Here is a 12,744-nt window from a genome sequence, read left to right as displayed (position 1 = left end):
CTCAGCCTCCCCTGATGTTAACATCTTGCAGAACCATAGTACAATTATCAAAACTAAGACATTAACATCAAAGGAATACATTTAACTAAACTTTACATTTTATTTAGATTTCATTGGTTTTTCAATTCATGTCTTCTTTCTGTTCCCGGACCCAGTTCAGCACCACACACTGCATTTGTCATGTCTCTTTAGTCTCCTTCAATCTGTGGCAGTTCCTCAGTGTTTCTTTGACTGCCGTAACTTTGAGAGCTTTGAAGAGTACTAGTTAGTTATTCCATAGAATGCCCCTCAATTTGAGGTTTTCTGATGTTCTTTAATAATTAGATTGAGGTCATAGAGTTTCGGCAAGAATATCACAGAGGTGATTCACTCTTCTCAGTCCATCCTGTCATGGGGTAGGTGACATTGATATGTCTCATTACTGATGATGTTAACTTGGGTTACTTGGTTAAGATGGTAACTTCTGCCTTTCTTCATTGCAAAGTTACTGTTTTTCCCTTGGTGATATTAAGATAAATATCTTGATGGAGCTGCTTTGAGATTATGCAAATATCCTATTTTTCCTCAAATTTTCACCTAATTTTAGCATCCATCAGTGGATCTTACCTGCAACAACTATTACTGTGGTGTTCTAATGGAGTTTTCTGTTTTCCTTATTTCTTCCATGTTGAATAATTGAAATTCTTCTGAAAATAAAAGTTGTCCTTTCCCCACTATTTTTATTTATTCAGTATTTATTTATATCAGAATGAAGTCATGGATATTTATTTTATTCCATAGATTATAACCCAATACTATTGTTAATTTTACTACTATTAATTTTTTTGGCTCAAATTATTCCAGTTTTCACCATTGGGAAGTCTTTTGGGTTGGCTCCTATGTTCTCCCAACTTACCCTCATCTTATTTTAGGACTTTCTTATTCTCTGGCACCACAAGATGTTCCAGATTTACCTTGGATTTAAGAAGCCCTGATTCCTTTTATTGAATAGTGGTATTTAGACACCAAGATCTAGACTTCCAAGTGTGCTCATTATTAGAAGTGTGTCATTGCTTCTAGGTTACCTCAGGGAATGGAAATATATGTATGTATATTAAGTCATCCATATAACCACATCTACATTTGTTCATGAATTCTTAAGTGACTTGGAGTTGTCATTGTTGTTTTTATTTTTCTAATGACCACAGAAGAAAAGTGAGGAAAGCTTTTTAGGGATACAATTAGTATGTTTGTATAGGTAGAAAAATGGAATAGGAACATTTAAGAGCAGGGATTTAGCACATATCTAGGTTAGGAATGTGAATCTATCATAGGATTTTAGAGAAAAAAAAAAACCTTCATTCTTTAGTGTATGAAACAGAACAAGAGATTTTTTTTTTTTCAAAATTCTCCAACATTAATGACTTGGGGACTTGGTGGTGATTTACCTTGTATTCCATTGTCAGATATCTGGCAGCTTGGGAATAATGTTAAATTATTTATCTAATAAAAATAGAGTAAGTAATTGGGAGGATATTTTAATAATTGGGTGACAGTTTAATGTTTATATAGTCATCCATCAGTATCTTTGGAGGACTGGTTCCAGGTTTCCTCTCCCAGATAATGAAATCCATTAATGCTGAAGTTACATATAATGACATAGTATTTTCATATAACCCATGCACTTTAAAATATGCTATCAGATACTTTAAATCATTTCTAGATTACTTATAATGTACAAGGTAATGCTATGTATTAATGTACAATGTAAATGCTCTGTAAACAGTTGCTGGCATGTGGCAAATTCAAGTTTTGTTTTTTGGAATTTTCTGAACTATTTTCCCTTGTTTATATTGATCTGAAGTTGATTGAATCTGTGGATGGGGAACCTATGAATTCAGAACACAAGGTTATGGAGGGTTGACTGTATATGCTAAACAAAGCATTTTGCATCTGTATTTTTAAACCATGGTCCATTTTGGTTTAAATATACATGAAGTTTTGAAGAAAATTGATGATTTCTAAAGTTTTATATTTTAAACACCGTGCACCTCATAACATTTACGTAATCTCTAGTTTTCTGATTATTTCTTAGTGTGTAAATAGAAGAGTTAAATTCAGAAACATGCATTTTCCTAACTCCACAGAATAGTTCTGTCTTGAAAAACCAGCAATAAGTGATCTCAGAATTGGTTTTTCTAAGCGTTATTTCAGTTAAGGCACATTTATTTCCATTCTTTATTTCTCCAGCAAAGTTTTTATAAATAATTAAACCTTCCTTTTTTCCTACTTGTTTTTCTTTTTTCCTTTCTTTTCTTCATTGACTATTGTGTCCCTTTTTGATGGTCTGGAAGCAGATTGCTGCTATTAGAATTAATTGCTACATGAGAGGTATAATGGTCACTATTGATTATTGTGCAAGGTAAGCTTGGAGTTTACCAACATTTTATTCCTTACAACTTACGTTTAAATAGTCTTTTCACTATTTCTAGATGTCTCTGGAAAGACTGAAGATATGAAAACCAGAAGTCAAATGGATAAATGGAAATTAAGAAAGGTCTTTTGTGCAGGATTGCTGTGGGAGAAGGAAAGTGACTAGAGAATGGATCAGACCTCCATTTACTATGTTCACAAATCTGGTAGTTTTGATAAGGCTGACATTACTTACAAACCCACACACAGGAAAGCAATGAATTTAGAGCTCAGCAATATACTACATCCAGTTCCTGTTGGTTTGTCTTAAAAACCAATTTGTATGAGGAGTTTTCCAGATTGAATAGTTGATAAGAGTTAAAAAAAATAGCTTAAGGTATTTTTTAATCGATGACTGTTCAGTTCCAAATTCTCAGCTCATCATACTATCGTCTTGGCTAATGGTGATCCTAACAGCCACCATGCAAGTGTCAAGAGTCTGAGTGTTAAGTTCAGGACTAATCTCAAGGTGCTACTCCGTATTTCAACTTCTTCTACACTTTGAAAACCGTATTAGTCACTTTGGCAGACCCTGATGCGCCCCGCCTACGTCCTATGGGCACTTACCTCTTGACGCTGAAGGCTCCTTATTGAGAACAGCTGTGACTCTCTGCCAGAGGATATTTTTTTCTGATTTTGTGCTCAACTGGGCCAGCAAGTACGGCAAGCCAAAATTGCCAGAGAGTTGATGGCACTGGAAGCAACCATCAAGCATTGACAAATGAAGGTTTGGTGATACACCCTCCTTCTTCCCTTGGTTAGAGTAACTATGGGGCATGTAATACATCATCTCCCAGAGCCCTCTGTGGGTTTAAGCTCCAATTGCCCAGTAACTCAATAATGCACCCTTGTTACCTCCAGCCCTTCCATGTCTCATGCCTGCAGATTTTTCCCCAGATCACTTCCCAAATAAACTACTTGTATTCTTATCTTTGCCGCAAGGTCTGCTTTTGGGATAACATAAACTATAGCCAGATCAACTTTGAGTGATCTCATGACATGATTTGGTTTCCACTTCCTTTCCTTTGCCATTCCTGTATGTTTACTTTGTTGCTCTGACCTCTTGTCCAACTGATTCCTTCCTGGAGAGCTTAAGGATAAGCAGATAAGCATGTTAGAAGGCAGTGGGGATGCTGAGACCAACGGGTATCATAGAGTCAGGGGAGAGAAGAGGAATCAGGCATTTATTGAGCACCTGCTGCGACCTAGGCATCAGACCGTATTAAGTGCTTTAAAAAGGTTATTTCATCTCATTCTCTTGACAGAAATATATGGCTCTTTTTTAATCACCTGTATAAATAGCTCTGCAGTAATAAGGCAGAGTTGTTGATCTGAACAAATCTCTCTCACCTCTTATAACAGCCATGCCATGGATCTGAACTTCCTCAGCTTAGTGAAATGCTTGGCTTTTCTAACTCTTGGGTCAACCATGGCTGTTTTTTCCATTGGTCAGTAAGTGACTTAATCATCGTGTGGCCTTTGCTTCATATTTGTCACTGTCAAGTTGGCTTTGTATTTTGGAAAGCTTCCAGCATTCATTACCATAATGAAAAAAGAGAGATGCAGTGGGCGATGGGGCTGATTTCCATTGAGAGAAGTTCATATTCCCAGCACAATCACTGGGAAAGCTACTCAGAGGGGCCATCCTTGCTCTCAGAATTTATCCCTTCAAAACCAAAAGAACCTGCAAAATGTAAGTATTAAAACTTTTGTGGTTATTTGAGTCTGTAGAAATGGAGCTGTCACCTTGTCCAGAAGTAGCCTACAAGACAATGTTGATAGCAGAACTCACTTAGCACTAATTCATTTATAATTTATTTTTCTTTATTTCATCTTGGGAGCCATTTGTAGGTGTTTTATAATCAGTCCTGAGACATGTAAACTCAGAGGTTGCTTCGTTCAGTAGGTGTAAGACAAGCAAAGGAATTGTAAGAAAATCTCATAAATGGAAGACAGACATTTTATTTTGTATGTTGTAGATGAGATCCTCTGAAGAGAAGAACCTTTTGCACTGACTTGCAGGGCTTTCCTTTATAAGACTCTAGGAGCCCAAGTTTGTGCTTATTAGACAAGCCCACTGTGGCCTTTACAAGGAGGAAAGAGCTTGACTTTCATCTTACCCTTTTTAGTGCAGGATATAGGTTTGTCTGTATTCTCACTTGTCATTTTCTTGCCTGCTACAGTGTTGGGAGCTCTCCAGGAAAACTTCATGATGTAGCGCAAACACAAATGTCTTGAGAAGCCCTAATCCAAAGTGAATCTTCTATAAATAATAAACAGCAAATAGGCTCCACTTACTTATATTAACCTCCAAATAGGTCAGGCACATTGTTTAAAAATGCAAACATCACAATAAAACAGATTCCCTAGATGCAGAATTTGATGTGTATGTGCAGATTTTCTGGACATAGTACAGGAAAAAATAGCCCACACCTATGCTTCACTACTTAAAATATTTATATATTATCTCTGAAAAGTGCTACTTTTGAAATGCTATTTATTATAAGCTGATAGAACTCAAGGGCTCTCTGTCCTCATAGAAGTCCTTCTTTTCTTTCCCGATTGCTGAGTAGTTACTGCTAACTTTACTTTCTGAGACCTGTGGAGTCCTCAAGTGAATTGTAGCTCTTGCCAAATTTTTTGTGATTTCTTACTGAACAACTTGGCATTCATCTACAATACTCTTTAGTTTTTTCAATGGGTCTAATTTCACATGTTAAGTGTCTTATTGTTTGCCAGCCAAAATGAAATGGCACAGTTCAAAACTTTTTCTACAATTCAAAACATTTTTTTTTCATTGGGAGCTCATTCTGCTTGCCTTTCTACCTTAACCATATGTTAACTTCATTTCTTTCATGCCAGGAATAATTAGACAATTAAGCACTGATGCTCTGGAAATGAAATGGCATATTTTCATTGAAATTCTCACTATGAAAAACCTCATCTAATTCACATTCCCCTTAAAATCAGATGGGTAAAGTGTTCAATTGCAAACTTTAACATATAGACCAAAGCATTTGCACTTGGACAAAGATATGGCACTGTAATTCAACTGAGGAATGGCAGTAATTACTTTTTCCTTGGGAAGAGTAGTTCTTGCAATTACAAATATACAGAGATTGGGTGAGACATTTCTGTACTTCTCAATTTTCTTATGGCTCAGACATTACTCATGTCAATCTATAATTTTGTTGTTATGATTTCAAGAATAAGTAAAGCTGAAGGATGTCCTATATATATATATATATATATATATATATGGCGAGAGAGAGAAGTGACCTTTATTATTAGTGTGTTGAAGTCTTCTGATCCTTTAAAATTATTTACAACTTTGAAATCTTCCTTAAATTCATTTCCTTCTCCTCTCAGCTTCCCAGAATTGCCATAATTAAGAGATGAAATAAAACCTCCATTTAGTTGGGGTCTAGCCATACATCTGGCTAGATTTATTTATATGAAAAGGAATTAATGCAACTCCCAGCCTGATCCACCAGGTCCCCTCTACAGCTTTCCATTTGAAGATTGCACTGATCTCTAGCAGTCTCTCAAGAGATGATACTCTAAGTTTTAGGAGAGAGTTGCTACCTCTTCTCCCCAGCCATGTCTTCCATACGCGCTGTCACTTCTACCACATTCTATTCATTAGAAGCGAGTCAGTAAGTCCAGTCCACACTTAAAAGAGGAAAATTAAGTTTCACTTCTTGAAGGGAGGAATGTTGAATAATCTGTGGACACATTTTAAAACCAGCAGGATCCTGAAGAAGAATCTCAGGCAAAGGAGTGACATGAATCTCCAGTAGAAAAATGTTGGTCTAAAAATAAGGTACAGAGTGTGCTGATATAAAGAGAGGCTGGGTTATTTGATCTGCATCTCCTTTATCCACTAAACTAGAAACTCTACTGAGATAGGGACCACATTACCATTGATTCCCCAGCACTTCAAATCTCTTGCATGGAAGAAATACTCCTTAAATATTTTTAGAATGATTAAATCGATGAATCACTAACTCAATAAATGAAAAGTTAATAAAGAATGAGTGACTTGATTATATAACTTGAGAGACAGTATGTCAAAATGGTAAAGAAGATACTCTCTGGAATCATAATGCCTGCGTTCAAATACAAGCTTCACCATGTACCAGGTGTGTTTTCTTGGGAAGTCATTTAATCTCTTCAAACTTCAGTGTAGAAGTGGGAATATGAATAGAACCTGTCCTCTAGAGTTATTGTAAGGATTATGTAGTATTGCTTATTAGGTGTAATATTTGGTAACTTAATAAATGTTAGCTATTATTGTAACTATTGTTAGTACTCAAGTTTTCCAGCTGTTGAGTGGTGGAGCCAGGATTTGAATTCATATCTGTCTTATTTGAAAGCTCATAGTCCTAATTTTTGTACTCTCAAGATGGAAGGTAATATTACTCTTTCATGAGTAGTAATATTTAAACTCATTGGGTCTCTTCAGCCAATATTTTGATAGAAATTTTATAATACTTGGCTTTTAGCACAGTCTTGGGCTTTTTTATTCAGTTGTGGAAGAAGATGATGGAACTTCTTGAGGTTTACTGATATAACAGATTTTTCTAGGCTAGTTCCTAGAAAATAGAAGGGAATACCACCTGGACCATTTCTAGAGAATACTCGTTTTGACTGACTAGGCTGCATAGCAAGAACAGCAGTAGCAGCAAGAACCCACTCCAGTTTGTGTTTGCTGAGAGACCCCACATAACCTGTGTCGATGAACATGTGAGAAATCTAATTACTTATGAACTGCAGTTTCTTCTGTGCTTTTCTTTCTACAATGTTTAGTCTGATATGGGGGAAAAATAGGTCTGTGTGTTAGTAATGTATTGATGAGTAATAAACCACCCCCTATCATAGAGGCTTAAAACAACAATGATTGAATTTTCTCACCAATCTTTAAGTTAGTGATTTGGGCTAGAGTCTGCTGGGCAGTGCTGCTGGTCTCACCTGGGGCTCAGTGGCTGGAGTGGGAGCAGATGGTCTAGGAAAGCCTCACTTACATGTGTGGTGTGGTAGTAGCTTTCAGCTGGACCACAAGTCTCTAGCATCTAGGAGGGGGTTATTCACATTGTGGCAGCTGAAATAGGAAAAGGCCCCATGAACACACACTTTTCAAGACTCTGCTTGTATCATATTTGCAAATATCCCATTAGCCAAGAAAATCACATGACCAAGCTCAGATTCAAGGGGTGGAGGAATAAAAACTGCTTCTTGATGGGAAAAATTGAGTTGGAAGAAATGCAGCATTATTAAGATAATGTCTCCTAACTTTGCACCTCTAGGTTTAATTTATTATATCTTGGAACAGTGTCAATTGTTTGGCACATATTTCTTAGATCATTTTAAATGGGTTGATTTGTGTTAAACTGGATTTGGGGTTTTAAATTGAAAAAAGATTCATTGCTTAAAGACAAAACTACAAATATTGTAGAAATTTTGGTGCCTAAGAGAAGAGTGATCTTTAATATTAACAGTTACTAACTCTTAAGAGGATGCTAATGATGGTTTTTCCCTTTTTTATTGTACATGAGCTGAAAATACACAATGGGGCCACTTTGTAGGTAGCTTAGCTCTCAATTCTCAGCATTTAACAACACAATTTATCTAGTAATAAAATCCAGAAGTTTGGAAACTCATTAAAATTAAAAAAAAAATAGAACTTAGAGGAAAAGTCATAGAATGTCTCTTGTAACATCACAGTTTTTTCTCTAAACAGGGGTGCTAAAAATTAAGCTCCTCCCCTCACACCAGGGGTGTGAACAAAGGCTCTATTCTGGTACGGGTGATGAACAGCACGTGGGCCTAGACCAAGACACGCCCTACATTATGTTCCTTTCCTTTGTGCTAAGGCTATAGACTTTGGGACTCTCCTAAAGAAAGAGTTTTGAATCGAGAAATACGTGCTACCAGATTTAATAGTTATTCTAGTGAGTGTCTCACAAGAATAGGAATGTCCACTTTTATGGTTAGTACATTGGGTTAGTATATCAGACATGCCCTGCTTAGGGGGAGACCTCCTCCTAAACAGAGGAAGGTTCTTCCTGGATGTTTGCAGCATGGATGACAGGCTGAGACCTTTGTTCATCAATCACACGGGGCAGCTTTAGAGACCAATCACTTGACTGCATGAAGCATCAGTTTTCTTAACAACTGGAGAGCATGCTAAAATTCCCCAAGCGTTGGTGGGATCTGCCCATTGCTGTAGGTCAAAGTTTTCCAAAATGAGTTATGCATGGCATGGGACTTTTGATATTCCTGGAAAAGAAAAAGGACTCATAGTTAGAATGGCCTGAATATATCCTTATCCTCTTGGACGTTCACATAAGCATATTAAGAGTTCAGAGAAGTTCGACATAAAGACAACTGTTTAATCTTGTTTAAGCTATCTTTCCTACACACATGTGAACACTAATTTCTTTCTCTTTACTTGTAATAACATCCCAGACTTCAAAGAATATTGCTCTAGATAATCTAAGATTGATCCTCACTTTTAGACTCTTAGAGAATGACATACCTCTCATGGTGTTGGCTCTTTGTAGAAGAGCATTTGAGGTGCTGTGATTTGCCGTTGTGCCCTCAGCCTACATAAGTGTTGTTTCAGAGAAGAAGTCCAGGGAACTTGCCATTATAGTCATTGGGGGTACCATGTTAAGTATGTAATATTTATTATTAAATAATACACCTCTTACCACAGATTTCTACTTTATATTATGGACCAATGCATGAATTTCCTCTGGTTACTGTAACAGACTACCATAAGATTGGTAGATTAAAATAATTCACATTTCTGACCTTACAGTTCTGGAGGTTAGAATAAGTCTGAGATGGTTCTCACTGGGCGAAAATCAAGGTGTTGGCAGAACTTTGTTCCTCCTGGAGCTCTAAGGGAGAATTCATCTTCTTACCTTTTCTAGCTCCTAGATGCTGCCCACATTCCTTGGCTCATGGCCCCCATCCATCTTGAAAGCCAGCAGCAGCCACTCCAGTCTTTGTCATGATTCTAACTCTGGTTCTTGATCACCTACCTTCCTCTTCCACATTTAAAGGACCCCTTGTGATTACATGGGGCTTACCTAGATTATCCAAAATAATTTCCTTATTTGAAGGTCAGCTGATTAGCAACCTTAATTTCATCTGCAGCCCTAGACTCCCCTTTACATGTAACCTAATATATTCATAGGGTCTGGGAAGAAGGATATGGACATCTTTGAAGAACAAGTATTCTACCTACGCCACACAGCATGCTTTGCTTTGGGTTCTAGGATATGAGAGCTACTTAGTACCTGTATTAGCCTTCATCTTATTTTCCTGTGCTTATTTTGCTTCAGTTCTTATGTCCTCATTCTTTTCTAAAATTCATGTCATCACTCATGCCTGCACATACATAAGCCTTGTTGAAATGTAACAGAAATAATCGCTACTAACAATGAACCTCAAGGTGGAAGTACAGCCCATGAGCCAAATCCCTTCTGCCTCCTGTTTTTGTAAATAAAGTTCTGTTGGAACACAGCTGTTGCTTTCCTGATACAAGAGCAGAGTTGAGTCGCTCTGGCTCAGATCATATGGCCCACAAGGAAGAAAATATTTACTATCTGGCCCTTTCTAGAAAATGTTTACCAGCCTCTGCTTTAGACACTCTGAAGCTGAATGGCGTACTGCCCTCTCTTTGCTGCAAAGGGAGATGTTGGATCACTTAAAATCCCTGAAACGTGTTGTATAGCTAGCTTTATACTCATTTTTAGGTTTTGGCATTGGTAGAGGTTTGTAAAATGACCCGGGGAATTTGTGACAATATGAATATAATCTCAATCATTTAAGAAAATAAAATGACATGTTTACTTTATTAAATCAGATTGTATTTACATATTTTCAAAACATTATACAGTGGCTTAATATATGTATGAATGGTTATACAAACTGTGATTACATTTTGTTCATCGGTAATTTCCACCTTGGTCGCAGACATCGGCACACCTTTATATGCACTGTTGTCCCCTCTGCTCAACCTCCAGAAATCTGAAAAGGAAGTGGCATAGGCTTTGAGCTGTTGTTAACATTTGTCAAGTCTAGTGGTAATTGTACATTCACCCATAATGTACCTCATTGATGGTTTCAAAATGGAACAACATTTTAATAAATACCATTTGTGTACTTGACATGATTACAATAAAAGATAACCGTGAGAGTAAAAATGTTGAAAATCTCTACAGTATAGTCTGGTTCCAAAAATCTGCAATTGTTATTTATCTTTCTTTTAAATCATTGTCTAATATATGAATTACATACTGTATAGATGATGAATTTCTTTATGACCATTCCATATGAAATAGTTTTGGATTTTCTCCTAAAGGATATCTGCATTTTGAGCAATCTTTCTTTAAAGCAACATTCCTGGATTCCTTATGAGTAAAACACTTAAATTTGAATGCAATTTATACATGGGAGGAAGCACTGGATATGAAGCCTGGAGAACAGGATCAGATACATGTCACAGGACACCTCCTATCTGAGAATGCACACATTTGATAATACTAAATAAGCTTAGCACTTAGCAAGGTATTTTCTTTTTATTGTTAAAGTATTACTGATATACAAAAACTGTACACATTTAATATGTGCATCGTGATGAGTATGGACATACACATACTCCCACTATTCCACTGCCACAACCAAGGTACTAAACATATTGATTACCTCCAATAATATCCTTGTGTTCTTTGGTAATTTTATTGTTTGTTTTTTTGGTAAGAACATTTAACATGAAATCTATCCTCTTAACATATTTTAAAACATACAATACCAGGACTGTACTGGTAACTATAGGTACTATGTTGTACAGCAGATCTCCAAAATTTATTCATTTTGTATATTGGAAACTCTATACCCGGGAAATATACTTCCCCATTTTGTCCTCTCCCCAGCCCTTGGCAACTACCATTCTGTTCTCTGCTCTGAGTTTGACTATGTTATATACTGCGTAGAAAAGAAATCATGCAGTGTTTGTCCTTGTGTAGGTGGCTTCTCCCACTTAGCATAATGTCCCCCAAGTTCATGCGCATTGTCACAAATGGTAGGATTTACTTCCTTTTTTTTTTTTAAAGCTGAATAATATTCCATAAAGTGTGCTTATCTTTACAATGGTTTGGGAACAATAACCAGAGCTCAGGGCTTGACTTGCTCCAGACTCCTGCCTATTCTGAATTAAATTTCATTCTCTCCCTCTTGGCTCTCTCTCTTCGCATTTATGGTTAGCTCCACCCTTCCTAATCATAATCTCCCCACGTTTTCCATAACTGTCATTTTAATAAAACAATCCTTGTAAGGTTCACATTTTACTTTTAAAATATACTTTAGTCATGTTTCACTCATTTGGTGAGACTCTTGAACCTTGATTTTGAACAATGATTCTTAAATTTATTTTGTAGAGTAACCAGTAATTGGATCAATTACTATTGCTCTTCTGAAACAATTGTCTGCAATTAAAATGCTTCCCTCCTCCCATGCCCTCCTAATTTACATACCCATTTTAGTCTGGGAATAATGGCAATATGTTTATAGAACCATTGTTTACCATGTTTGACCATCTCAACTTTCACTTCTCTACTAAACACAAATTGTGAACAGTAGGTTACTGTCTCCCGTAAGACCAGAAATCCACGAAAAGACAGTCTGCTTCCAGTCTAACACTGGGCAGAATAACCAAAACCTTTGTAGTGACTTCCTGCTTCTGCAATTCTTGCTGGATTTCTGGACTTTTTATTCTTCCTGGGCACTCACTCTTTGCATACAATATCTTTTACTTGGACTCCGTGTCATCCTGTTTACATGATGTTGGGGACAATATATGAATCATGCTAATTTCTATACAATAGCTAAGGTACTTATCCCTACACAGAATCACAAATGAGGTAGGGGTTCCCTTAAATTCAGATCTTTTGCAGAACAAGAAGCAGTTTTAAATTGGTTATTTTTACATTACACCTTTGTGTTATGGTTATGCAGGTTTACGTAATATACTCTGCCATGGAGTTCCATCCTCAACTTAGAACTCGTCTCTAATTATTTTTGGAGAAGAAATTTGCTGTCACTTTGCACTTTTCTCAGATGGAGACCTATAAGAAAAACACAAATTCATTTGTCTTTTTCTAAGTAAGTGCTTAAACTATTAATAAATTAAAATGTGTCCATCATTAGTAATTTATTATTTCTGAAATGAATTTCTATTACCATCTTCTACCTCTTTTTTGGAAGGGAAGGACAATGAATAAT

The sequence above is a fragment of the Camelus bactrianus genome, chromosome 9 (assembly GCF_048773025.1).
Source record: "Camelus bactrianus isolate YW-2024 breed Bactrian camel chromosome 9, ASM4877302v1, whole genome shotgun sequence".
Lineage (NCBI taxonomy): Eukaryota > Metazoa > Chordata > Mammalia > Artiodactyla > Camelidae > Camelus > Camelus bactrianus.
The sequence above is the reverse complement of the archived record's forward strand: the minus strand, read 5'-3'. Positions refer to the sequence as shown.